We start from the raw sequence: 24,595 nt of genomic DNA, 5'->3' as shown, positions 1-24,595 counted from the left end.
GAGAGGGAGAGGAGGCTATAAATGCAGCTGCAGTGTTGAACTGGGGAGGGGAGGACAGAGAGGAGGTCTGGATGATTCCCAATCTGCTTATAGGTTCCACATTCTCTGAGGATGACCAGCTGCATGTGACCTGCAGGAAGACCTGCTTTTCCATGCCAGTGCTGCTTCTGTGCAGTGCTGAAAGCCTTCAAAGAGAGGGGCCTGTGGCTGCTCCTTCTGCCTGAGCTGCCCAGACCTGCAGGAAGTTGTTACAAGTAACTGGCTGCTTGGTGAGTGCTGCTGAAGATCACTTCACTTCCAGCCTTGTTTGACTTTTTATGGTGAAGCTATTGGAGAGTAGGTTCATCTTACTTGTGGGATTTCCCTGTTTCCCTCATACGTGACTCCTGCAGACTTTTGCTCCCCTCCACCCCTCAATATAAAAACAGTGGCAGCAGTCCTTTGGTAGTGCTCAGTTCTGTTTCTGTACAGTGATGCTCTTTGTCCTGTGGTGGCCTTGAATTGTGGTGACTAGGGAAAGCAGGAGGTGCTGTTGGGGCAAAATAACTTGCTGCCTGTTTGGCCTGTACGAAGGAAGGCAGGTGGGGTTTACCAGCAGCCACTGCATGACTGAGTTCCTGATAGCTTTCTACAGGCAGAGTGGTTACAGCACAGATCTGCGGGGCACCCAGTCGCTTGCATTGGGTGTCTTCTGCCCTCTTGAATGAGAGATTAAGCTCAGCTGCCTATACCCACCTCTGTGGTGTTTTAGAAGTGCTTTCTTCTGAAGGTGGTGAGGCTCCTCTGTGCCTATTCCCAATAGCATGGCCCACCGAACAGTGCCTGTGAACTTGGGTCTGGAAGTACAAAGTATTATATTTAAGAGGCTCTCCGCTGTTTACAGTAGAACTTAAGTTTAAGCTTGTTCTTTCTTGGAAAGACCAGACTGTTGTAGTGAGAGGACACAAGGACAAAGTGTATACCAGAGGCATGAGTTAATCTGTATCTTGATCCAGATAAGTGCTGGTAGGGTTGCAAAGTATTTACAGTGCCAGTGACCTCGCAGAAGCACCGTGCTGTCTAGTAGCTAGTTTTTCTTCAAGGTGTGTTCTGGGTGTCTGATTGAGAGAGTCCATCCATACCATCCCCACTACCACTGCAGAGCTGTTACAGTGCCTGCTGTGAGCACGCACAACTGTGTATGCTTTTTACTGTGTATTGGGTCCAGAAGTGCTGTGTGGGTGGTGGAAAAATATCATTGTGAGGAGAGGCTTTTTGAAATGGCAGAGATGCTTCTGTGCTTTCCTAAGACTTGCACTTTTAGTAATTGTGTAATTAATACTGACCTCCTAATTTTTATCTCTTTATGGATTTATTTATTAAATCCATTTGTACTTAGGTGGCAAGATGCCTCTGAGCCTTCATGCTTTTAGTATCTTTTTACCTAGTCAATAGATGTAGAGATAAACTGACATCTGGAGACATATGGGAGGTGTTAGCATAGAAGAGCTGAAACCCTTTCTAATGGACTTGTGCTCTTTCTGCCATCAGAATTGGCGCACATGACAGTGCTGCTGCTGTGCTTTCTTTTGGCCTCGTTTTCTAAGTGTCTTTGCCCGTACAAATTCCTGAAAACTGATTCTTCCTAGGCCTCCACAAGCTGTGCTGCGAGCTGTCGCAGAGCGTTTTGCTCATTTGTTTCAGGTGACTTTCCCAGGGTCAAGGTGAGTCCATGGCTGAGCCATGAGTAGAACTGAGAATATCAGATTCCTGCTTGTTTGACTATAGGCATGTGGAAGCTGCTTTGATAGATTGCTTTTTCAAGTAGTGGATCACTTGGTATTTTGGATACATTGAGAAAACTTCCACCTGTGGCTTGTGGTACTAGCAAGTGGATTTTTCTTTTTTTCTTTAGTACAAGAAAGATAGGTGGGAGGAATACATATGATTGTACTAGGTGAGATTTTTTTGGGGTTATTTTCCTCCCCTCCCCCCAAGTATTATTCACCATATGAATAGCCCTTCTTTTTAAGAACAATATTATGCTTTCAAAGACTTATAGTCTAGACATAAATTAAACTATACAATGCTAGAAAATTTCCTTCCTTCCTCTCCAGCCATTCACCACATACATCTGTTTCCTCGCCAGTGAAGCCTCAGCATTGAACACTGTGGTGTGTATGAAGGCTATTATAATCTGCTATTTGAAATGAATGGAATTGAGAAGGTGAACTACATAACTGTGTAGTGTATTTTCTAGATTATCCTTAATTTGAGAACAAGATACATGCTTTGTTAGTTTTCTCTCTTGTTCTGTGCTCTGATATTAACCAGATGAGAATATTAATGAAACCATGCTAAAGTTGTTGTAGTTAGATTTTTAAAAAATAATTTCATAAGTAACATTGCTAAATATCAGATGCTGTTTCATAGTTAAGTTTGCAGTGGAAGTTAAAAGCTTGGAGACCATACTATAGCAGGCGCAATGTCAGGCTATGAGTTTAACAAGATACTGTCAAAATTAAAGGCAGTCTAGTGAGAGTCTGTCCCCAATGACTCATATCTTTTGAAGCATTTGGACTCATTAGTGCTTAAAGGCTATCTTTCTGTTATTCTGTTATTTAGAACTATTCTGTTTTTACTTCTATATTTTTCTCTCTTCAGACAATTAAACCATGTTTGGCCACATAACATTCTCCATGCTCCCTCCGTCCCCTGTGTGTCCCCCTCTTCTCCCCCCCGTTATTATTTCATAGCTTTTCTGCACTTCACAAAGGTATTTGCTTTTCCAGTAATGGTGTAACTCTTATAACTGCATTAAAAAAAAAAAACACTCAAAACCCCCCTCTATAAAACACTGCAAGAGTTGATTTCAGTTGTGTATAGAAAGACGAGTGATTAAATGTGTGTGTTTAAAGGGAGAACTAAATGTCTTTTACTGATTTGGAGCTTAATTGGAGTACTGTGCTAGCTATTGAGTTTTACTGATGTCTTACTATGTGATAAAGGAGAAAAGGCTGCTTTTTGTATTAAGGGCAGATATATTTGAAGAAAATGAAGATGCTGGATGAAATGGTAGCTCTGCTGAAGTTCATGTTTCTGGGATTTCCCCTATAATTATACATTTAAAGTAATTGCATTATTGTTTGGTATTTCTTCCTTGTCAGTATATTATCTGAGTACCCACTAGCATGTTAAGTGACATGATTTAACATGCAGTTTGGTGCAGTGTGTTCCCTTTTTCCTCTGTGTGTGTTTTAGTTAACAACAAACAAGCAAATTGATCTTATGCCAAATGCCAGTGGTTGGCAATCCCTCTAAAATGAAATTGTCTTCTTGCAACTCGTTGGGAAGCATTTGCTACTAGTGAAGCAGGGCTCTCAGGGGAGTAATATTAGGATTCCCATAAGGAGCAGGAATATGGGACTGTATCTTATAAACATCTTAGGTCATGTAGATAAATAATAAACATCAGAGATTATATTGTTTTCTCTTCTGTGTCTAAGACTAATGTGGCTTTATTCCAGCTGACATATTTAAGAGATTTTTTTGACCCGAGAAGAAAATGAGGGGTCAGCTGCTTAAATGGTGTAAACACCCAGAGCTCCAGAGAGGACAGAGATGCTCTTGGTTTAGCCGAGCAGATAACTACAAATTTTATATTAAGTGTTTATATTGCCTTATTGGTTCAAATGAGCGCGCTTCAATTTTTTTTTTTTTTGTATGTGAGGATCTGGCACTGCAAATTCAATTTAAATTCTAATGGGAGCGTGACTAGTGCTGCGTAAATGACATCTGCCTCCGTATTAGAGTCGTCATCTATGGCAAAGATTGCAAACTGGATTCTTACTTTGCAAATGAACATCCTGATGGCTGGCCATGTGCTCACCATCTTCTTTCTCTCCTGTTTCCTCTGGCCACCAAGTATAGAGTTGTTTATCCCAAATAGCACAATTTCTCTGGGAGCAATTGTGAGGCTTGCTCCAAACTTCCCAGTTGTTAATGTACTCTCCTAAATTGTGGGATACTCTGGTTCAAATCCCTGCTTTGTGTTGACATGGGAAGGATTTGACCTAGATGTTACAACTGTCCTGGCTGTGGGAAAAGCAGCAGCTCAAGCTGAGTCTTTGAGATGCTTGAGAATCGAACTACGAGGCACAACAGGGACAGAGAGAGAGGCTCTGTTGCCCAGGGCTTGTTTTTTCTAAGCCAACAAAGCCTGGCAAATTTAGCCTAAATGCATCAATAGTTTTGGGTTAGTCAGGTGGTTTTTCACCACCTCATTTTGGTGGAAACATTGTTTGCCTATAACTTGGGAGATTATGCTGCCTCTGTACTTCTCTGGAGAGAGCTTCCAAGAAGACAAGCACAAGGGGAATTACTAGGAATAACAAGGATTCTCATCCTTAGCTTCTGACAAGGATCCTCCAAGATAATTTTCTTTCTTCAGGAGAGAAAAGTCTGAAGTTAACTTTTCCAGGCAAGTAAAGAGACTGACAAATGTGCACAGGGATGTGAAAGGTACTACAATTGTAAACTTATGAATGTATGTATTGTATTTTATTACTGATATGTATGTATTAGAAAATACTAGGGGAGGATTTCTGTTTCTTCACAAATAGCCTTGTTATAAAAAACAATATAAAAATATAAAAATAAACCTTTACAAATCTATATGAAATGCAGCCCCATCTAATGAACTAATTCATCCTCTAGTTAAAGGAGACTATATTTTCACCTTTTGTAAACTGTGGGAAATATTTATACTTTCAAGAGTCAATGCCTGATGATGAAGTTATGTAGTTTGGTCAGCCATACTGACCCATAGTTGAAGACTTTGAGCTGGGCAGAGCACAGAGACTGCCTCTCTGTGTCCTGTTCCTCTCTCTACTCGATCTGACCAACAAGCATGAGGAATCATCTTCTACTCCTTGCGAATCACAAGGTATTTGTGAAGATTTATATGTGTACATGTGGTATGTCGGGAAGTACGCAGATTATTTCTGATCCCTGTCCCCCCCCCCGTGTTTGCAGGAATCTGTCATATGCCGAAAAACTCTGATAGATCATACCAGATTGAAGAGAGCATGGCAGCATTTGAAGAAGGGCAGGTCTTAGGGAACAAATTTTCGAAGTAACTGTTGTCTCCTGTTGAGAACAGGAGCAGATGTTGGTGTCTTGGCTACATATAGTTCAATGAATTGCAGTGAATTCCTTCATCATGCTGAGGGATCTAATTAAATGCGTAGAGCTAGTGGGAGGATGGAAGTGTTTGCAGCAACATGGGAAATGAGCGACTTCCCCTGCTGTCATTTTGGTGTAAATTGGCAGATTCCCAATGAAATCAGTAACCCCCCCAATAATTCATATAATAGGATCTGGCCTACACTGGATCTATGCACAGAAGGTGGTATGCCTCCTAGAGATTATGTAGTTCCTCTTTGCAGAAACAGAGTTTTTAATTGCTTTAATTGGTCTGGACTGTAGATAACTGATTCTGCTAGTATGTCTGCTGCTAATGAAATCTGTGGTAGGGAATTGTTATTTATAAGTAGTCTATTTTTAACAGTGCTGGTGTAACAATAATTTAAATGCTCTGAGCCCTATGTACAGAGCATAGACCCTGATAGGCTTTTTGTGTGTGTTTATTAGATGGGAACAGCTGGGTATCTGAGAACACAATTTGTTACCAGAGTTTCTCTAGGTGGTAAAAGGCTGTGGCTGTTCCTCCTGACTCCTCTGAAGTTTGTTATGAAAGCAGACCCTGTTGTATGCTATTCATAAGAAAATCTGAAGAGGGGAACGTTGTTCTCCTGGCTCACTAGCCATCTCGACCATTGCTTCTCTACAGGTTGACCCGGCATCGTGTGTTGGAGAGGATACCCTGAAGCAGGTGGCTCCTTACTCTTCACTATTCTATTTGTAGGTTATCTGTCAGGTTTGTCCAGAGCAAGGAACTTTAAAACATTATTTCCTGAAGAATGATGAGTTCTCTGCTGTGCTTGTTGTCCTTTGCACAGGGCTGTTACCTTCCTTTCATTCTGTTTCTGTGAACAACGTGTTTAAATTGCAAGGTTGAAAAGCCACGTTTGTAGATTCTCTTCTTGTCCTGATATCAGTGCAGGACACTGTCTCCTTGTGTCATTTTGCAGATCTGGTGATAGCAAATGCATCAGAATTAGTGCTGTGTAACAAAGCTTGACTAAAAATTATAGCTGTCTAGTGTTAACTTGTAGTATATGATTTATAGGACATGGGGGAAGTGGCAATGTCTTCTAAGCTCTTCAGCTGGGAACTGTGTAACCATTTGTCATTACTACCATGAGAGCTGATTCTCCTGCTCTGCCTGCCTGGTGGAAGCAGATGCCACCACAATGCCTCTTTCCCAACCATTCTTTCTTCTCTTCTTCATATGAGTTCACAGGAATAAGAGCACCCTGTCCAGAGTGCGTGACAACCCTGGGGCCTAAATAGATATGTACAGGATAGAGTATCCTAATGCAGCTGGGATGCGTGTGTTATGCATTGTCTTGAATTCAAGAGAGCGATAAGCTCTCACGTGCTTCATCCTGTTTGTATTTTGTTGCATGCTTGCAGCAAGCACCCAGAAATGTAACGGTTGAAATTACTTTGGCCTTTGACAGGATTTTGGCTGTTTTATTACTACAGAATTTCTTCTGCTGGGTTTTGTGCTAACACGCATCAGGACAAAGGTCCTGACTGAAAGGCTGTTGTTGCCATCCAAAGGCCTATATAGGGTAAATTGTGAACAGTTATTGTTACACACAAGTTTTGGAATGGTAACAGCAGAAGCTCAGAAGCAGTAAACTACTCCCAACATTTTTTTTCAAATAAAATAAAATAAAAAAACCCAACAAATTTCTCTAAGAGAATTGAGAAATAAAACGTGTACAATGAAGTTGATTTTCTCCATCTTGCTCCAAGACTTATCTGATCATCACATCCTCAAAGTTCTTTTAAAAATGCTGGCTGTTATTTAAGGATGTTATTAAAGTCCTTGCTTTGGAGAGTTTAGATAAACGTAGAATTTAATTTAATTAATCTTCAGCAGTCTTTCTTTCTGCATTAAAAGGTGACCTTTATAAAATGCCAATTACATACCCAAAGCCTGCTGCTTGCATTCTTCTGGGTCTATATATATTTTAAAAGATGTGTGTATATGTATATAAAGAAAGGCACATTAAAACATGTTTAAACATGTTTTAGGTATTTAAGGACCCTTTAATTTAAACAGTGGTGTTATATACAGACATACATGGAAAAACTGTAGCCAGTGGTAGGCTCAGGTTGTTGTAAATGTTATGTGGTTAACCAGATTTCCATCAGAAAATGGGTCTAAAGCTGGGGAGGTTTGAGGGTCATCATCTAGAAATCAGGTTGTATGTGTCTGAGTTATAGCAGTGCTTAGAAGCATTGATAGAGGTCACGATGGCTATGGACTAGCCCCTGTACAGGTATATAATAAGAGAGATTCTCTGACCCAAAAAGCATGTAAACTCACTAGGCTGAAAAATGTTGGGAAGACTGTGGCTCAGAGTGGGAAAATGACTGTCCAGGTCACGTTGCATGACTGCATTTCTTCTGAACACCTGCTAAGCATGCTGTCCCCTAGACTGACCTGTCTTTTCTTGTTCTTAGATTCATCACTCATTCACATGCACAATTTTTCCTGTTTTCTGATGCCAGGCAGTCTAGAAGAGAGACATCTAAAAAGCTCTCCTCAACTAAGACAAGTGTGAATAAACACAATTTTTGGAGAATATGAGGTCTAGTATGCTTGTTAAGTTCCCCAGTTTGAATTTGCCTTTAATATGCTCTTGGGGTTGGATTTCAAATGTATTTAGGTTTCTAAAGATGCGAACAGATGCTTAGTAAAATTTTCAAAGGCTTTTAACTTGCTTAGGTGCTTTTGAAAATCCCTTTAGGTGTCTGTGTGCCTTTAATCTCCTCAATAAATTTGCAAATCCTTAGAGCCTGTTGTTCAGCACTCAGGATTTGAACAAGGTCTGCAGTGTCTGCCTTCTGTCTATATTTCTGTAGGTATATTTATTGCAGCTGGGAGATTTGCATGCTGACTGTGTGTAAAATTCAGACGGGTCCCAGTTTTAAATCTGACCCTCAATAGTGCAGGTGTATGATGTTCTCAGAATAATTTTTAGACACAGAGGGCTTGTGGATTTTATAATCGGCATCTGTCCTGTTGCAAAGAGGGGATTCTGCTCTCATTCTTTGAGAAAATCCCTTCTTCGAACAAAGTTTGTAGAAAAGAGAGGTTACTTGAATGTTAAAATATACTTACACTGATTTATAGCATCATACAGCTTGCATACAATTACAACCTCACTTTCTCCTGCCAATGGAAACATGATTGTAAACAGATGTGTATTTTAGGGGGAGGGATTCACCTTAGCGTTTGTATCTCTCTGTTTCTTGCCTGGTAACTGAATAAATTACAGTAGACATGGATGGCAGAGCTAGTGCAAAAAAAGTGCACTAATTTTTCCTTGAAATCAGCACGCACACTGAGATTACTCAGAAATGTTCCTCCATGGTTCAGAGCTGAAACCAGTCCTGTTGCGATGATAGCTCAGTGGTAGAGGGAAAGAGCTCTTAAGTTTCAGGCAGTACAAAAAGTTGATGGATTTCTTTCCCACGATGTGTTTGGTTTGAATAACTTGCATTTGGGCTGCTCATTTTAGGACCTGACTCCATTTTAGAACCTGATTTTGAAGCTCATTAGCTCCAGTAAGCTTTGGAAGAGATTGCCAGAATAAATATGCAAGAAATACTGCATGACAAGCAGTGAGTTTAATGAAGTTTGGTGTGATAGCTGGGAGCTGGTCTGTTGCTTTAAGGAAGCTGCATCTCATGTTAGAAGCTGTCTCCAGTGTGTCTTATTGTCAAATTATTTTTTTTGTCCTTTGGTAAATGAGTATAAGGATGACGTCACTTTGGATCATGGAGAAAATTTTAGCAAATTTACTGATTTAGTAAATAGGGTAAAGGATCTCCACTTGTAGTCTGCAGTGTGACTTTTTATTTTTAAGAGGCAATGCTAAGGACTTCAGTGTCAAACGGAAGCAGTGTGTGGATAAATCTCCTTGAGGAAGCTAATCTGCCAATTAAGTTTTGTTTTGAGAACCAGTTAGGTTTTTACTTTTTCCCAGTGATTATTTTTTCTTTTTGCATTTTGCAGGGCTCTGTTTATGTAATAAAAAAATAACTACTAACCCAGTGCAATAAAACCTCGCAAATGATGAAATGATTGCTGGGAAATAATTGTCTCTGAAATTTGTACCATACACTACTTATTTTGTTCCTGACATTTGCTCCATCTGTCTTATGGGTGCTCCTTATAGAAAATTAAATTACCCTCAGCCAGCTAGCAGTAAAAAGTAATGTAATCCTTGTCTAGAGCATGCACTGGATGATTAAAGGAGGAACCTTTGGAGGCTGAATTTAGTGATGCTGTAGCCTATTTTACTTCTGAAGTTCTCGGTCTCTCTCTGAGATAATGCAGTGTATTCGTTTCTCCACTTCCATTATTGCATAATGGTTCTTATCTCTAGTATCCAACACTCAGACTTTTTGAGAGTTGATGACAGTTTATTTTGACAGCTTTGAAAAAAAAGATGAAAGTGCCTGAACCAACTGAAACTTTCCATTGATCCCTGCCTCCACTGAGCTTTGCATTAGGCCCTGGAAGGGGCCTGTGGTGGGACCATTTCACTTCTTCCTAAATTGTTGTGCAAGGTGGGATTAAATCCTGGCACTAAAGGACTCTGTGCCACTTAGACTTGTACTGTCTCAGCTAGGTCTTGGGAGCTGTGTTACCCTTAACTGTGAAGGCAAGTGACTGTTCTATGTTCTATGGTGAGGAACCAGACTGGAAAAATGTCTGTCTGATTGCAAGGGGCAGTAAATGTAGGTCAGTGCAGGGAAGGAAAGAGGCTATGGGAATGTTTAGCCAGCTCAGTCAGATCTGTGGATGTTGAGTGCATATTTGTACCTGAAGGGTGACAAGGTATTTCAATAAAGTCTCAGCTGATTTCTGCATGTCAGGTTGCTTGTAGCTATTGCTGTTCCTGAGACATAGATAAGCAGGTTGCTCCTGGTGCATATGCAAAGGTATTACTTTCTCTGGGAGCTCACTCTTGTATAGAGGAGAGCTGTTCAGATCCTTCTGCCCAATGGTTCCCATGTTTCCTGTAGCCTTTCTGGTGAGAAAGGGTGATTTTTTTTTTTCCTTTTTCTTTTTTTCCCCCTCACCTTGGTGGAATCCGCTTCACAGAATCACAGAATCGTATAGGTTGGAAAAGACCTTTAAGATCATTGAGTCCATCCGTAAACGTAACACTACCAAGACCACCACTATACCATGTCCCTAAGCACCTCATCCAAACAGCTTTTAAATACTTCCAGGGGTGGCGACTCAACCACTTCCCTGGGCAGCCTGTTCCAGTGCTTGACAACCCTTTCAGTGAAGTAAAATTTCCTAATATCCAGTCTAAACCTCCCCTGGCGCAACTTGAGGCCATTTCCTCTTGTCCTATCACTTGTTACCTGGGAGAAGAGACCGACCCCCACCTCTCTACAACCTCCTTTCAGGTAGTTGTAGAGAGCAATAAGGTCTCCCCTCAGCCTCCTTTTCTCCAGGCTAAACAACCCCAGCTCCCTCAGCCGCTCCTCATAAGACTTCTGCTCTAGACCCTTCACCAACTTCGTTGCCCTTCTCTGGACACGCTCCAGCCCCTCAATGTCTCTCTTGTAGTGAGGGGCCCAAAACTGAACACAGTATTTGAGGTGTGGCCTCACCAGTGCCGAGTACAGGGGCACGATCACTTCCCTACTCCTGCTGGCCACACTATTTTAGATGCAAGCCAGGATGCCATTGGCTTTCTTGGCCACCTGGGCACCTTCCTTCTACCTTGAACTATTCTGCAGAGTGCCTTGACTTCAGATCCTGGTGTCAGGAGTACGAGTCTGGGATACTGCAGGCTGTCTCTAGCACCTCATCTCTACTACATCCGCACCTTGCTGAAGAGGCTGGTCTTGCTGATTGAGAGGTGCTATTCTAGTTCATCTGCTTGCCAGTGCAGCATCCCTCCACCCAGGGTCTTTTTCTTGGCTGCCCGCAGCAATAACTTGAGAGCTGCCTGCCATCTGGATGACACTTCCCACAATATAACCTAGCATTGATTTTTATGTTGGTTTATTTTGTAATGCTGTAAATACATATGGCTATGTATATCTTTAGCATAACTGCAGCTGTAGCAGTGAGAATGGTGGTTTGTGGGGCCAAGGAAACTTTGAGCTCTGCTGCTAACTTACTCTGTGAACTAAGGTGTAGGATGCTTGCTCTCTTTGGATGTAACATTTTTTTAAGGCCTGATTTGAAAACTCTTAAATCAGTGTCTTTTTTTTTAAGTCTCTAAATACATTTTGAAAATGGATTCTGATAGCATTCCTCTTATGCTGCCTATCTTCATGTTGATGATAAGTCTTCAGATGCAGCTGCATATATTCATAGTATGCTCAGAAATTCTCTATGTGGCCTGCAACACCAGAGAGATTTGTATATCTTAATCCAGCTGCAGATCAGGGCTCCAGCTGTAAAGATGGGAGTGTTTCATCCCAGCTGGAGTGATAGATTTACTGTTGGCAATGTTATCAGTCACTTTCATGGCAGAGGCTCTCCAAAGCTGGCAGAGAGCATGGGTCACTGCATGTTTTACTGCAAGACACACATAAAAGCCAAAATGCTTGTATTGCCATTTATTAAGCTGTCTGTGTAGCTCTCTTGTTTTTCTGTTGTGCTAGGTTACATCCCAGAACACTTGGGAAACATGTGGTGCTCATTAAGTATTTCTCAATAGGTCAACAACAATCCTGAACTGGTGGAGGTCTGTGGTAACAAACAGAGGTTACCAAATCACTAGTGTCTGGCAAAGCCAAACTGCTTGCAGGGTGGGAGCCAGTTCACCTATCGTCGTCCTCTCTATTGCCAGTCTTGGAGACCTGGAGATGACACTTGCTCCCTATTCTTTTGAGATGTTGCATTTGTTTCCTTATCTCTTGGTGTCCAACTTGGGAATGCTGTCAGATGTTAGCAGCAGCAGGGAAATCACAGGGAAACAGAGGTCCATTTGTGCCTCTTTATGCAACCATGGGATGAGTGTGTGATTTTAAAAAGATAACTGTGTCTCATCCTTCAAGGAGCCTTGGTTGTCCTTCGGTTTAATGTGAAACATATGGCTGTAGTGTGGAGCTGAGGATAACGACTGAAGCCAGAGACACAGATTCCTGATGCTGACTGTGATCTGTGTTGGCAAATAGAAAACTTCAACAACTCCTTTAAATCTTGTGTTGTATACTTTTTTTCGGTTAGCTTTGTCATTGGTTGCTATAGCTGAATTGATTACTGGTGATTTGAATACATTTGAATAGAGACTGAAATGACACCCAGAGTACTTTAGTTTCACTTTAACTTATCCCCCCCCCCCTTCATATTTTGAATGCAGGTTAAGAAAAGGGGGCTGGGAGGAAGATTGATTTATCATAATGTGTCCTGCATATAACATTAACTAAATTTTTAAACAGAGCCATTACTAGGTGGTTGTTTCTGGTCACTGGGAGCTTGACTTACAAAAAATATTCTGACACTAAAAGATGCAGCTAGGCACTATTTAAAGAAAAGACAGGTCCTATGACATTTAGGCTTCTAGAACAAGTAGATTTCTGACTTTTCCATCTTGTTTGTAGCTATAGAGAAGGAAAGAGAAACAAACTGCTCTGATTTTTCAGCTTTCTATTTTTTAAGTGAAGTATTGACATTTGGGGAAAATGCAAATAGGAGCATTCACTCTTTGGTACTTACTGAAAGCAGTGCTTGACACTGTGCTATATTTATAAAGCTTGAGTTAACCTCAAAAGTCAAAGCTGTATTATGTGTGCAACTTTAAAAAGAACCTTCTAACACTGAAATTTGGGGTGGGCATTGTTCTCTGGAGTACTTGAAAGGTTATTTGAATGTCCTAAGTAGAATATGGAAGAATTGGGCTGTAACATAATTCCTTTTAAAAAATCCTCTTACATTTAAAACTAGGTTTGCATTCTAAAAATAAGAATTAAGTAAAGATACTTCATGTTGCTTTAAGGAAATAAACTAACTGCTTTTTACTGGTCTTACAGTGAAGACCTTGTTTGTTTGTGTTTTGGTACAAGCTTAGAGGAATAACAAATGCCTCTCTCATGGCTTCACTCCAACAAGATGTATGAAATCAACATTAAAAGCCAGTGCATCAGTGCCTATCACTTGCACACTCTTCTGCTGTTATATGGCCATGTGGGGAAGATGAATTAGCTGAGTGAGGAAATGGGTTTCTAGGATATTTTTCTGCAGTCAGCAAAGTTAAGTGAGATGACAGCACTCAAGTAATTTTGCTGTATTTAAAGTTTTGAGGTACCTAGAGCTTCAAATAAGACCCAAATAAGCTTAGGAGAAGCTGTTTTGTATTTTTCAGGCTCTATTAAGGTGTGTAGGGGAAAACCAAAACCACACTGGGTAAAAGGTCCTCCGCAGGGACAAATATTTCCTTGTAATATACTTAGAACACTTCACACACAATGGCTGTAGCAGGATGTGATCTGTGAAAGTATCTTGTACTGCTCTGGTTCTGTAGGTCTCTTAAAAAATTGTTTGCTTGGATCACAAAATCTTGCCCTTAATGTCCCAGTGGTGTGGTTTTGGAATTTTCTGTAATTCTGAGCTCTCTGAGATGTTGGACCTGATTACAGAAAAATCTCCATCAGAAGGATCTCATTTGCTCCTTTGCGTAACTGATGTCTGCGTAGTAAAAATTATTTCTTCTTTTTTTCTGCATGTGTTAACTGGAGATTCTGAACCTGCCTTTTGACGTTAGTGATGCATAGCAATAAAAAGTAGGATTGAGAGAGGCTTTGGAAAAAGAACAGGCCCTTCCTCTTGTACCAGCACAAGCAGCAGAATTTATTTTTAAGACTTACTATCAAGATTGTGTTTGAAAGAAAATTTCAGTCACCAGCTGAATAAAATTTGACCAAATGAATTTAATTTGCCGCTTTCAATTATCAGAGTCTTTGATCTGGTGTGTCAAAATCTAACCTTTTCACCCCTCTTCTCAGAAATGTTCCTGTGTTATGGAAGTGGTGGCAGGCAGAGCTACAGAAAGACTGATCTTCTGCCTCAGTCAGACACAGCTAGTGCAGAGAGTGCAGCAAGATCCAGATCTACCTGCAAGGTGCTGCGTGCCCTCAGCTGCTGTTATAGTAAGCAGTTTCTCTTGGCATGGAATGGATTTGATATATTAAGTTTAACAGTGTGCGACCTTCCCTTAAGCGTAAGTCACTTACCATTTTTAACCTAACACATGAGGTGCAGGAATCAGCTGGAGTAGCCACCTGGAGGAGCTGGCTCCTGCCAGAAGCACTGTTTGGGCACTGCATAGGCCATGATTGTGCTTGCTCTGGAGTTATTAATGTTTTGGATTTAATTTATAAATTACCTCTTCTGGGAGCACTTGTGAGCCCCAGCAACGTGCTCCATTAGCCATATGCAGCTCATAAACTGTGGGTTAGACTTGTCATTCATTCATTCTTCTAACAGCTTTTAAATTCTTGTCATTTGAATTGCAAGAGTGCTTAGTAGGTCTGAACTGCCACATGTAGAAGGGCCAGTCCCTTCCCTAAGACAATGTACAGTTTAAGCAGAGAAAAGGTGTGGAAAAGGAGGCATAACTTATCCACAGTATATGAATAAAATGCGAAGAAGGGAACGAAGGAATTAGTGGTGTGATTTGCAAAGGGGCTGCGTTGGTGGGTACGTGGCTTTTGCAGCACCAGAGGGAGTTAGGCAGCAAAGAGATCACAGAGAGTGTAATTTCCACGTATGGGTACAGATTTCAGTCTTCCTTCTGGCAGCTCATGTGTAGGAACCTGGAAGGCACACAGTGGTCTCTATGCACCACATACGATAATTAAATTATTAATGGAAATGAAGACCATAAGAGTTGAACCCACGTTGTGTATCTTATTCAGAGCCTTCTAAGGGCTTCCTCATTTTCTGGATTAATTGAAGACATGCATTTTTCTACCATTTCACTTCAGGGGTTTTTTTTTGTCTTATTTTGCGTGGTATTTTAAGGCTTAGGTGAAACAAAATTTTCATGCTATTCCCTTTTTACCTGCCAGAAAGTCCCATTTTCTTACAGTTCAATTGTAAGATTTAGTGTAGGAAAAAGTCAGTAATATTTCACGATTATAATTATCTTGAAATTATGTTTGAGTTGCAAAGGGAAATTTTTTGGCTGAATTAATGATCAATGGCACTATTAATGCTAAATGAGTCCATCAAGATCCTGTTATTATCATAAATGTCAGAAATTAAACATGATTAGGCTGTTAATTTACAGTTGCTACTGTGTCTAATAGTTATTGGTGTTGATTAAAAGGGATGCTGGTAAGGCTGGCAGGTGAAAAGCTTGACCCACTTCTCAAATTTTTGTTAATCTGTTAAAAAATGTTTGATGAATTCCTGAAGACAGAGTTTGAGTGCACATGTGAATTTTTTTGAAATCTCAAGTAGTGGCAATGACAAAACCAAAACACAGTCTAGCACCAACTTTGAATCTGAAGTAATGCTTTGACTTATAGTTCAGATAGTAAGTTTGTTGTCTTTACTGAATACTTGTATCATCTTATGTTTGCCTGCTTGGGTTGTAACCTTTATACATTAGGGACTGTGATTATTTTTCTTTTTTATATAAGGTGTAGGTGTATTAACCCAGGCATAAGAGCCTTATCTGAAGTTTCATATATTCTCTGTCTAGGACTCATTGTGTGACACTTGAAAATGCGCTTGGATTGTAGCTCCAGGGATTGCTTTTTGTAATGAACTTAAAATGCTTTTGCAATGTACATCTACAGTACTGCAGAAAGGGATGGTCCTGACTTCCTCTTGTCTGTGGCTGTGCTTTTCTCGCTGTTTTTCTTATGCTGGATTTTTTTTTTTTGCAGAGTTACCAGCTTCACAGCTGATTCTGAATGCTAGTGTCAGCATGAGAGAGGAGACAGGTAAAGAGCAGGTAGGCGGAGGGGAGTGTGAGCCAGATTGCCTTTCAGTAGCATCCTACACATTGATTAAAATGACCATGGAACTGCCTCAGACCCAGGCTCTCCTGGCTGTGTCTGTGTGCTCTTAGCTGTACCCAAGTACCACTGAGCTCATTGGAGTATGTGGTTCAGACTGATTGTTTTGGTGATCGAGTTTGTACCAGCAAACTAGTGTTGCAAACCAGCATCGGAGGCAGTGTAAGTAATCAGAGTGGGTGGTCTACTTTGAGGCTGAACCTTGAGCCAATGTGAATATATCAATATATCCGTATTTTCTGGTCTTCATAATGATGAGAACCCATGTCTCACATGTAAGAAAAAGTGTAGTAAAGGCTAAGATGTACAAAAATCATAGCTTGTGGCTGAGGCATGTATAAACTAACCCATGCATGTTAAAGGTGGACAGGTACGCTGCCTTGTGTGAAGGATTCATGTTCTTTCTTGATACTGATCTTCTATGTAGTACCTGTAATAAAGAAGAGATTATAATAACGTGTGTGTACAAGGATACACATGAACATGTGCACTATCAGTTCACATTTCCACACTGCTTTCTTCACTGCTATATGAAATAACTGAAGTGTTGTAGACTGAGGACTGGTCTGTGTTAGAAGCTGGTCTCATTGGAGCATGTTGCACCCCACATACAAAACAGAGATGTCCTATTATCCAGCAAATGTCTTTAGTTGCTGGACTTCCAGAACTTTGCTTCTCCTGAGGTGAAAGTTTTGTTCAGTTGAGAACCTCTCTGGTGCTCCTAAGCAGGGCTAGCTCTGCTTGGAAGAAGATGCTGACGACTAGTGTAACAGGCTTGGAAAAAGTGCTATGATGCATCTAAAGGGGGAGCAAAGCTGAAGCTGCATGGATATTGTCACAGAATCAGCCTGGCCGCCTTGTGAGCTGGTTCGAAGTCTCCATAGCTTTGATAGGCATTAGAGGATAGATGTTATCCTTGGCATGTGCTCCTGTAATCTATGTGTATTCAACAGAAAAATGTCACTTGGTGACTATGCTGTATAATGTGTGCCTGATGCTGTCTGCAGGGCTTGCAGATATATTTATAATGCAAGGGGAGTCAGAGGAGCCACCCACACAACTGAAATGTTTTCAGAAGATAAAGGCTATTAAACTGCTTGAAAAGACCAATTGGGTCTCTAGAGGGTGAAAAGCCAATTTTGACCTTACGGAAACTTTACTTGCTGATCTTACGAAGAAAGTGTTAGCAGAAGAGAGAGATAAATCTATAATGGAATTACTTTCTGCCTTACAAAATGTGCGCAGTAGCAAGATCCACAAAAGTTTCATGCTCCTTAAAAAGAAAATGGGAACCAGAGGATAAAGGATGCTTTCTTCTCTTCCCCAATGGCCACTCCTTTGGTGGAATCCAGCTTTTCACATCCACATGGTTTAGCATTCCCTTGCCTGGCAATGGGACTATCCCATAATATGTGATGGTGATTACATCTGTGATTGAGGGGGAGGGCGAATACTTTACTGAATAGGTTATAACATTTACTCTTACTGTACTACTCTAACTTTCTCTTGTAGGAGTACAAACTATACCAGTATCAGGCATTCTTATTCTGGGATAATAACCCCGGTGGCTTATGAATTGGAAAGCTTTTTCAGTAAAATGTTATTTTTCAGTAGTTGGACTGGTTCTGTCAGTGCAAAATGACTACCTTGATTAAACATTGCTTATTTCTTATCTGAAGGGAAGTACTGCATTTTATTTGCTCTTGTTAAGCTAGTATCTTTATTTAAACATATTGATGCTTTTCTGAAAGGGTTATTTCTGACACCCATTGCAACCCTTTTGTTTCATTCCTGTGACTCTCCTTATTGAAGAGAAGAGACTCTTTTGTGTGCCTTTACTGGCATAGTGGTTAGATGGGTGCAACTAATAGGGCGAGGGAAGTGTTCGTTCAGAAAATACCCTTGTTACTAAATAAATTGGCCAAAACAATGCTTGCTTTTGTATTAATTCCCTGACAGATGCTGCTGACCAATGTAAATATAGTTCCATTTAGCAAGTGAGAAATGAGAGGAACTTGAATTTGTTTTTGATGTTGTCTCTCTGTCTCTGCTCTGGCTTTTAAACTGGAGTTGTTGACATGAGGGTAGAACTGAGGCATGTGAAGTGTCTCCAGTTGGTGACTTGGGGGGTGTATGTGTGGACTTTTACTCTGACAAAGCCTCTAAAAAAGGGGAAGACTCTGAAGAGTACTTTATGTTCCTTACATTGTGCAGTAGATGCTAACTGGGAGGTTATGGAAGTTGTCTTCAAGTTTGATAATTTGGTAACTTGATTGCCATTTCAAAAGTGCCTGTCATGTTCTTTATAGAAGTTTATATGTCAGCTAGAGTTGCTGAGAGGCTCCTGGGTATGGAGGTGAAGAATGTACTACACTGCCTGGCTAGTTCAGAATATGGGTGGTTTTTGTGTACTGCAGCAAAGGCATGATCGGTAAAGGAGATTCCTTAAACTTGACTTTCTTGCAAGTGCAGGAGTGAAGGGATCAGAGCTGTAATTAGAATCACTTCCTCTTCCTTGTCGCATGCTGCCTTGCAACCGTTGCTTTATAGCACGGGATGTAGGCCTTTAGAGTATCTGTTGCTGCCACTGTGGGGATTCAGGTGTGGAGGCATGAACCATTGCACTAGTCTCATGAAGTTGTTTCTGTGCTATGAGAACACAGGATGGGAAGAGCTGTCATGAGCTGGGGAGACCAGCCTCCTGCTGTGTTCCATCAGCATTGTAACAAAGTGGCAGTGGGCTTCGGTCTCCTGTTCCTTTCTTGCTTGCCTGATTCTTCTACTCAAAAAGGTATCAGCCCTGGGGTCCCTTCAGGTAGCTTCCATGAGGGGATAAATGCAGGGCTTTCTCAGCCTTGTTTTGCTCATGTTTTGCTGTATTCTTTTCCCTCTCACCCATCCCCCTTCCCTGGTTGGTTGTTTTTTTCTTCTCCCCAGGACCTGTAGACTGTTGGTTTATTTTACCTCGCAGACACAATTGAAGGAGTTTCCAAGAGGAATGGGTCTGCAGGAATTATTTTCACTAGTCCCCTTTCTTATATGTGCCTAAGGTTCCATGTATTGATATACATTCAAATCCATTAATTCACAAGGCAAAGAGTCAGGCAAATTAGTCTGGGACTCCACTGGGGTGTTTTTTGTGAGGGAATTTCTTACAGTACTCCAGAGAACTGTTACCATCAGTCTGAACAGAACATACCTCATTTATTGCAGATAGGGCTGTAACTGTTTATGCGGGTGACATTTACCTGTGCATTCAAGTCATGAAGTCCAGGAAAACATGATCATTTCTCCTCAGGTGGGGGAGAATGAGAGAAAAATGTCTGTCTGCAGCCAAAGTCCTTCCTGACCTCTCATGGTAAGAAATGACTGGACACACCACTCTTGAAAGGAAAGATGTTATTGGAGTCGTACTAATGAATGGAGATGTACAAGTTCAGTTCTTACTTCTGCCATAAACTTCCTTGTGTGATCATGAGAAAGATTCTTAGTCTCCTGAAAACTTATAAATGAGGTAAACTGTTTTTCTTTTCTCCCAGCCTTATCTGTTTAAATTGTGATGTCTGTGAGGCAGGGACTGTACATGTTGTGCAAATGTACAGGAGGTGAAACGGCCCAAGTGATCCTGTCCTGTCTGCTCCCTTGTGCCAACTGTTTTGCAGTAAGAACAGCAGCAAGGGCGTGGAAGAGACTAGAACATGCGGAGAGGTGGAGTGACACTTTGAGGATGGTAAAGAGGTATTGGTGCAGAGGGGCATAAGAGAATATCTTTAAATATTTAGAATTTGAGACATTTCAGAAGGTGTAGGAAAATTTTTTTTGGTTTCCTCATGAATTCAGGCTATTTATTCATGTGCCTTTTAAAACTGAGAGAAATGCAACATTATAAAGGCAGAAAGGAGAACCAGTTGGTTCATAGAGGAGGGAGGGAGGATGTCAGGCTTTACTTCAGGGATGATGAGGAGAGGAGAGCATTTTTGAGTTTACTTTTACTGAAAACAGTACATGTGAATTGGTGTTAGCAAAACCTTTACACTATGTGCGTTGCTGCTTTGTAAATGCTGGCAAATAACACTGTTATAGACTGCTGGAGTCCATACAGGGAGCTGATCTATAGATGTTTTTTTCCTAGTACAGGACATCTCCAATGCTAGCTGTATTTAAAAGGTGTAAAGGAGAGTTTTGAAAAGCTACACACAGCAGCTGTCGTAATTTACTGTAATATCCTGCTGTTTAGGATAACTAATGAGTTGGTCACTTCCCTGGATATGTTGAGCGAGATCATTAGGCAGTATAAACTGGCCTTGCTTCATGGAACTGGGGGGAGTTTCATGCATTTCACCCAACCTGAGAACCTGTGTCCTAGCGAGCATGGCAGGGCTGTGAAGGGCTGAGGGGAAGCCTGAGGTCCCTGGTAGCTTTGTTAATGTGCTGGATTGGCACAGATGACTCTCCAGAGTAATCTGTGCTTTCTTTGCTGGGAAGGAGGATGGCTTCCAGGTTGTTTGAGTCTCATCCTCCTCTTTTCCCACACTCTTCCTCCTCACCTCCCCCAGTGGTTGGATTTCCTTCCAGGTCGAGGGGTGCAGGGAGGACACAGCTGTGTGTATGTTTGTGTGGTGAAGAAATATCACCAGTTCCCTGTATCAGGAACTGTTATGTAATTGTAGGTGTCTTAGTCATATTTGCAGGGAAGTGGAGGTAAGTGGGAACAGGTAACAGTTGAGAGATTAAGGTATAGAAAGGAGATAGTGTGGAACTACTGGCTGGATTTGCATTGACTAGAGACGAAATTGTGTACCTGGCTTAGTGTTGGGAATATTATGGCATTGGGATATCATGGAAGGCGTGGACCAGGTACAAGAAACAACTTGTATTTCTAAGTTTGGATGTTGTTTCTTAAGCCTCTCTCGTGCTCTGTAGAACATGAGCAACTGTTATGAGTTTATACTTCACAGCCTGCCCATAATGAGGAATTACTTTCTTCCAGCCAGTTCCAGACCTTGCTTGACTTCCTGTGGCTGACTTTTGGCTCTTGTTCCCATCCAGCTGTGAGGTATCATCCCTCTGCCTTATCTCCCATGGGCTGCCTAATGTTAAAGCAGACCAGAAGCAAGAGGATGTTATCTTCATAGCAGGAGTTTACTTACATCTTAAGGGATACAAAGTTTTGATATAGCCACAGCATATTTCTTAAGTATAGTCTCACTGTAGGTAGCAACAGAAGCATTTCTCATAGTTGAAAATTAAATATGTGCTTTGGTTGGCCATCTGCTCAGGGCAGGGACCAGCTAACTGACAGGCTTCAGACAACCTCAGTGCATCAGTGATGCTTACAGTGCTGTATGAGCAGGCATTTCCATAAGGGGCCTGCTTGCTTGAGTTCTGGGTTGAGAGGCGTTTTGTCATTAGAGTAGTGCATGCTGGTTGTAATGGATGGGCATCAGCCAAGCATTATGTTTTCAAGAGAGTTCAGTACTAGCTGTACAAAGTGAATAACAACATGCATATGAAGTATAAACTAGAGAGCGGTTTTAGACTGTGCCAGGCTGAAGATGAGACAGAAGAGCAAAGGCAGATGGCAGAAACCTCCGGGGAGAGGTAAAGAAAGACATTACAGTTGTTACTGACTTGTGGGCCTGGTGTGGTTCTAACAAGAAATATGCTGGTTAGCCATAATGCTGTTAGAATATAAGTGGCCAGTAAACAACTGTTATCCCTGCAAGTTTAATCTCCACCTGTAGCATTTAATCTACTTGACCAACTCTTGTGTGATTGTAGCAAACCGCAAGATGGACAATCAAAGTGAAATGCTTTAAATTTGGATTTTCCTGAGGATGGATGCTTTTTGTCTTCTATAAATTTCTGAAGCTCCAAGATGGGCTCTCTATCTTGTCATAGACTTGTATGGAGCTTTGCATTTAAGTTTTTCATATTTTTATATATATAATAGATATATCTTTTTTCCTGTTTCCCCCCATTTTTGTTAAGTATAAGCAGGTAAATATTTGTGTGCTGTACTGCCCAGTCTGCCCCAAACAAAACCAGAAATTTCCTGAGCTAGATATAGGAAATAGGTATTGTGAGAGATGATTTCTGCTATCAAAGGGCAGATTTTGGTCTCAAGATGGACCAATTAGTTGGAGTGTTCTCTCTATTGTGTGTGAGAACTGAGGGGCAGAGAAATGAAGATTCGAGTCCCATTGATAACTGCTTTGCCTGTATAACGGGGATCTGGAGAGGAGGTAAAGAACCGCATCTGCTGTCAAGTTGCTTTAACTAATGTGGTGCCATGTGGCATTACTGTAACTGACTTGGCACAAAACTTTTGAAAACCTCTGAATAATTTAAAGATGTTGATTCCGAAGCCATTTGGGGTCTCTTGACTGAGTGTAAAGTATTCAAAAAATATTTGCAGTGGTTTAAGCCAACCTTCATTTCTACAGTGGGAATTAAAGCAAACACAGAAAGCAGTGTTGATTCTTCATGAGATGCATTTTGTTTTCCCAAGGCCTAGTGGTGCTAATGATCCCATTAAAGGAGTTTCTTAAATCCTTCTCCAGAGGGAAGGTGTTTGAGGTACCAGCAATGTGTATGGTTGTTTAGTATCTTTGGTATAGATACCTAGTATCTAGATACCGGTTTAGATGCTTTCTAAACTTTGCAAATAAGTGTGGGTTGGAAACTGTTATTGATCCTGCCTGAAAGGTGATAATTTGACACCTGTATAGACCACAAATTTCCAATGTATTCTGTGTGGTTATCCTATATTGAGCCTCTCATCTTGTCACTGGAACTATGTGCTTGAGAGTGTTTCCCAAGGTATCCAAATTTTTGCAGGACTAGAGAAGGGTTGGGCAGCAGGTTGTGAAGTCCTGGGGATGCTCTGTGACAAGAGGAGTTAAGTGTGTGTCTAAAGGGGCTTGGCTGGAAGCAAACTGAATGTGAGTGCTCACCACAGACAGAAGAGGACATGGGCCTAGGAGTCTGTGGGGAAAACCAGCGGGTAAGACTGTCAGAAAGTTGCTTAGAGCAACACTTGTAAAAGTGGAGAGCTCTTTGGACAATATGAATGCTGCTGTCCTGGCCCAGATAGATCTGAGGCATGCTTTACTTCACTCACTGACTAGGTCACATCCAGTGCTCACACTGTTGCCAAACACCAGTGCTCTTAAATTACTGCACAGCAGCTCTTCATTTACCACAAAGTGCCTGCCACAGCTGCAGTGATTCTGGCCCAGCAGAAGAGCATGTTATTTTGTAATAGCTGGCTGATGTGCACACAGCCGATGCTACATTGCTCTGCCAGTACAGGGGCCTGTGGCCAGATCCAGTTACTCTGTGGCCAGATGGAGGATCAGAGCAGAGGGAATTGCTACAACCCGAGATGGAAAACTCGCTTGGTTTTTGTGTTTTGGATGGTTGGTTTAGGAAAGATCTAGTCTTGCCTCAAAATTGGGAATGCGTTGTTTTGACTCTGTGAAGTTACTACAAATGGCAAAGGTAGAATAGGTGTGTCTTCTCCCTGGAAATACAGCGGTAAAAATTGTATGATGTAGTTTACTGCCTCGGAGGTTTTCTGGAAGCAAAACGTGTGTCTTGGTGTATCCACAGCAACGAAACTAAGATAACAGTCATTTTAAGTCACTAGCTTAAAAGGAAAAGCTTTAAAAGAAAAAAAAAGAAAAGAGGAGTGAGTACTTTGCAGAAATTACGGCACTAGAAAACTTACAGTGCTGTGTCCTTGAGTGCTTCACTTGATTGATTGGGGTAGAAAATTAAATGACATCTAAACTGTTGTTGTTATCACCAGAATTTCCTTTGCCTACACTGGCAGATTTTCCTGTCTACCTTGCTCCTCCACGGGTGCTTCTGAGTGTTTGCTCAGGGTATGCTTGTTGGAATGGCGTTTACCTGACTGTTGCTCCCCACGGAGCTGGGTGCTCACTGGGAGTGTGGGCATACTTGGTTCATCTCCCAGCTCTGTGGCAGACTCCTTGGGAAGGTCACTTCTGTCTTCCTGCATGATGTCAAGTGTTGTGGATGATCTCAGGGCAGCTTGAAGTGTTGCTGTGACTCACTGTCATACCACAATATTAGGTGGGCCTCTGAAAGAGTGTGGTGTGACCCTGGGCTTAGCTAGTAAACCATCAGTTAGCTCAGGCAGTGCTGCATTACCCTTGCTCAGAGAGAGCTTGGAGAGTGGGGAGGATCCTACTGTTGCTGGTGTTGCCTTCCTCATAGTGTCTCAGGTCCATACCCATCGCAGCATGGGAAGGATAGTCCTTGTGCTTATAAGGATGACAGAGGGACAAATGTATGCAATATTGTGATACTATAATAGATGTATCAGCTCTTTGGGAATTGGAGTAACTCCTTTAGAAAATACCAACGATCTCTACTTAAAGGC

General features: G+C 41.4%; 1 protein-coding gene across 10 annotated transcripts in view; it reads left to right on the top strand.

Moving 5' to 3' along the window:
• Nucleotides 1-24,595, top strand: part of TSPAN4 (tetraspanin 4) — a 467,778-nt gene that overhangs the window by 56,536 nt on the left and 386,647 nt on the right. For 2 of the 10 annotated variants that reach the window (XM_075502395.1, XM_075502394.1), the window contains exon 2: nt 16,056-16,121. The exons of 7 other annotated variants lie outside the window; for them this stretch is intronic. The gene's annotated coding sequence lies outside the window, so the exon portion shown is untranslated. Of the gene's footprint in view, nt 1-4,772; nt 4,925-16,055; nt 16,122-24,595 lie in introns of those variants that run through there. One more of the 10 variants, XM_075502398.1, reaches the window with a different exon arrangement.

This window comes from Mycteria americana, chromosome 5 (assembly GCF_035582795.1).
Source record: "Mycteria americana isolate JAX WOST 10 ecotype Jacksonville Zoo and Gardens chromosome 5, USCA_MyAme_1.0, whole genome shotgun sequence".
Lineage (NCBI taxonomy): Eukaryota > Metazoa > Chordata > Aves > Ciconiiformes > Ciconiidae > Mycteria > Mycteria americana.
The sequence above is the reverse complement of the archived record's forward strand: the minus strand, read 5'-3'. Positions and strand labels throughout refer to the sequence as shown.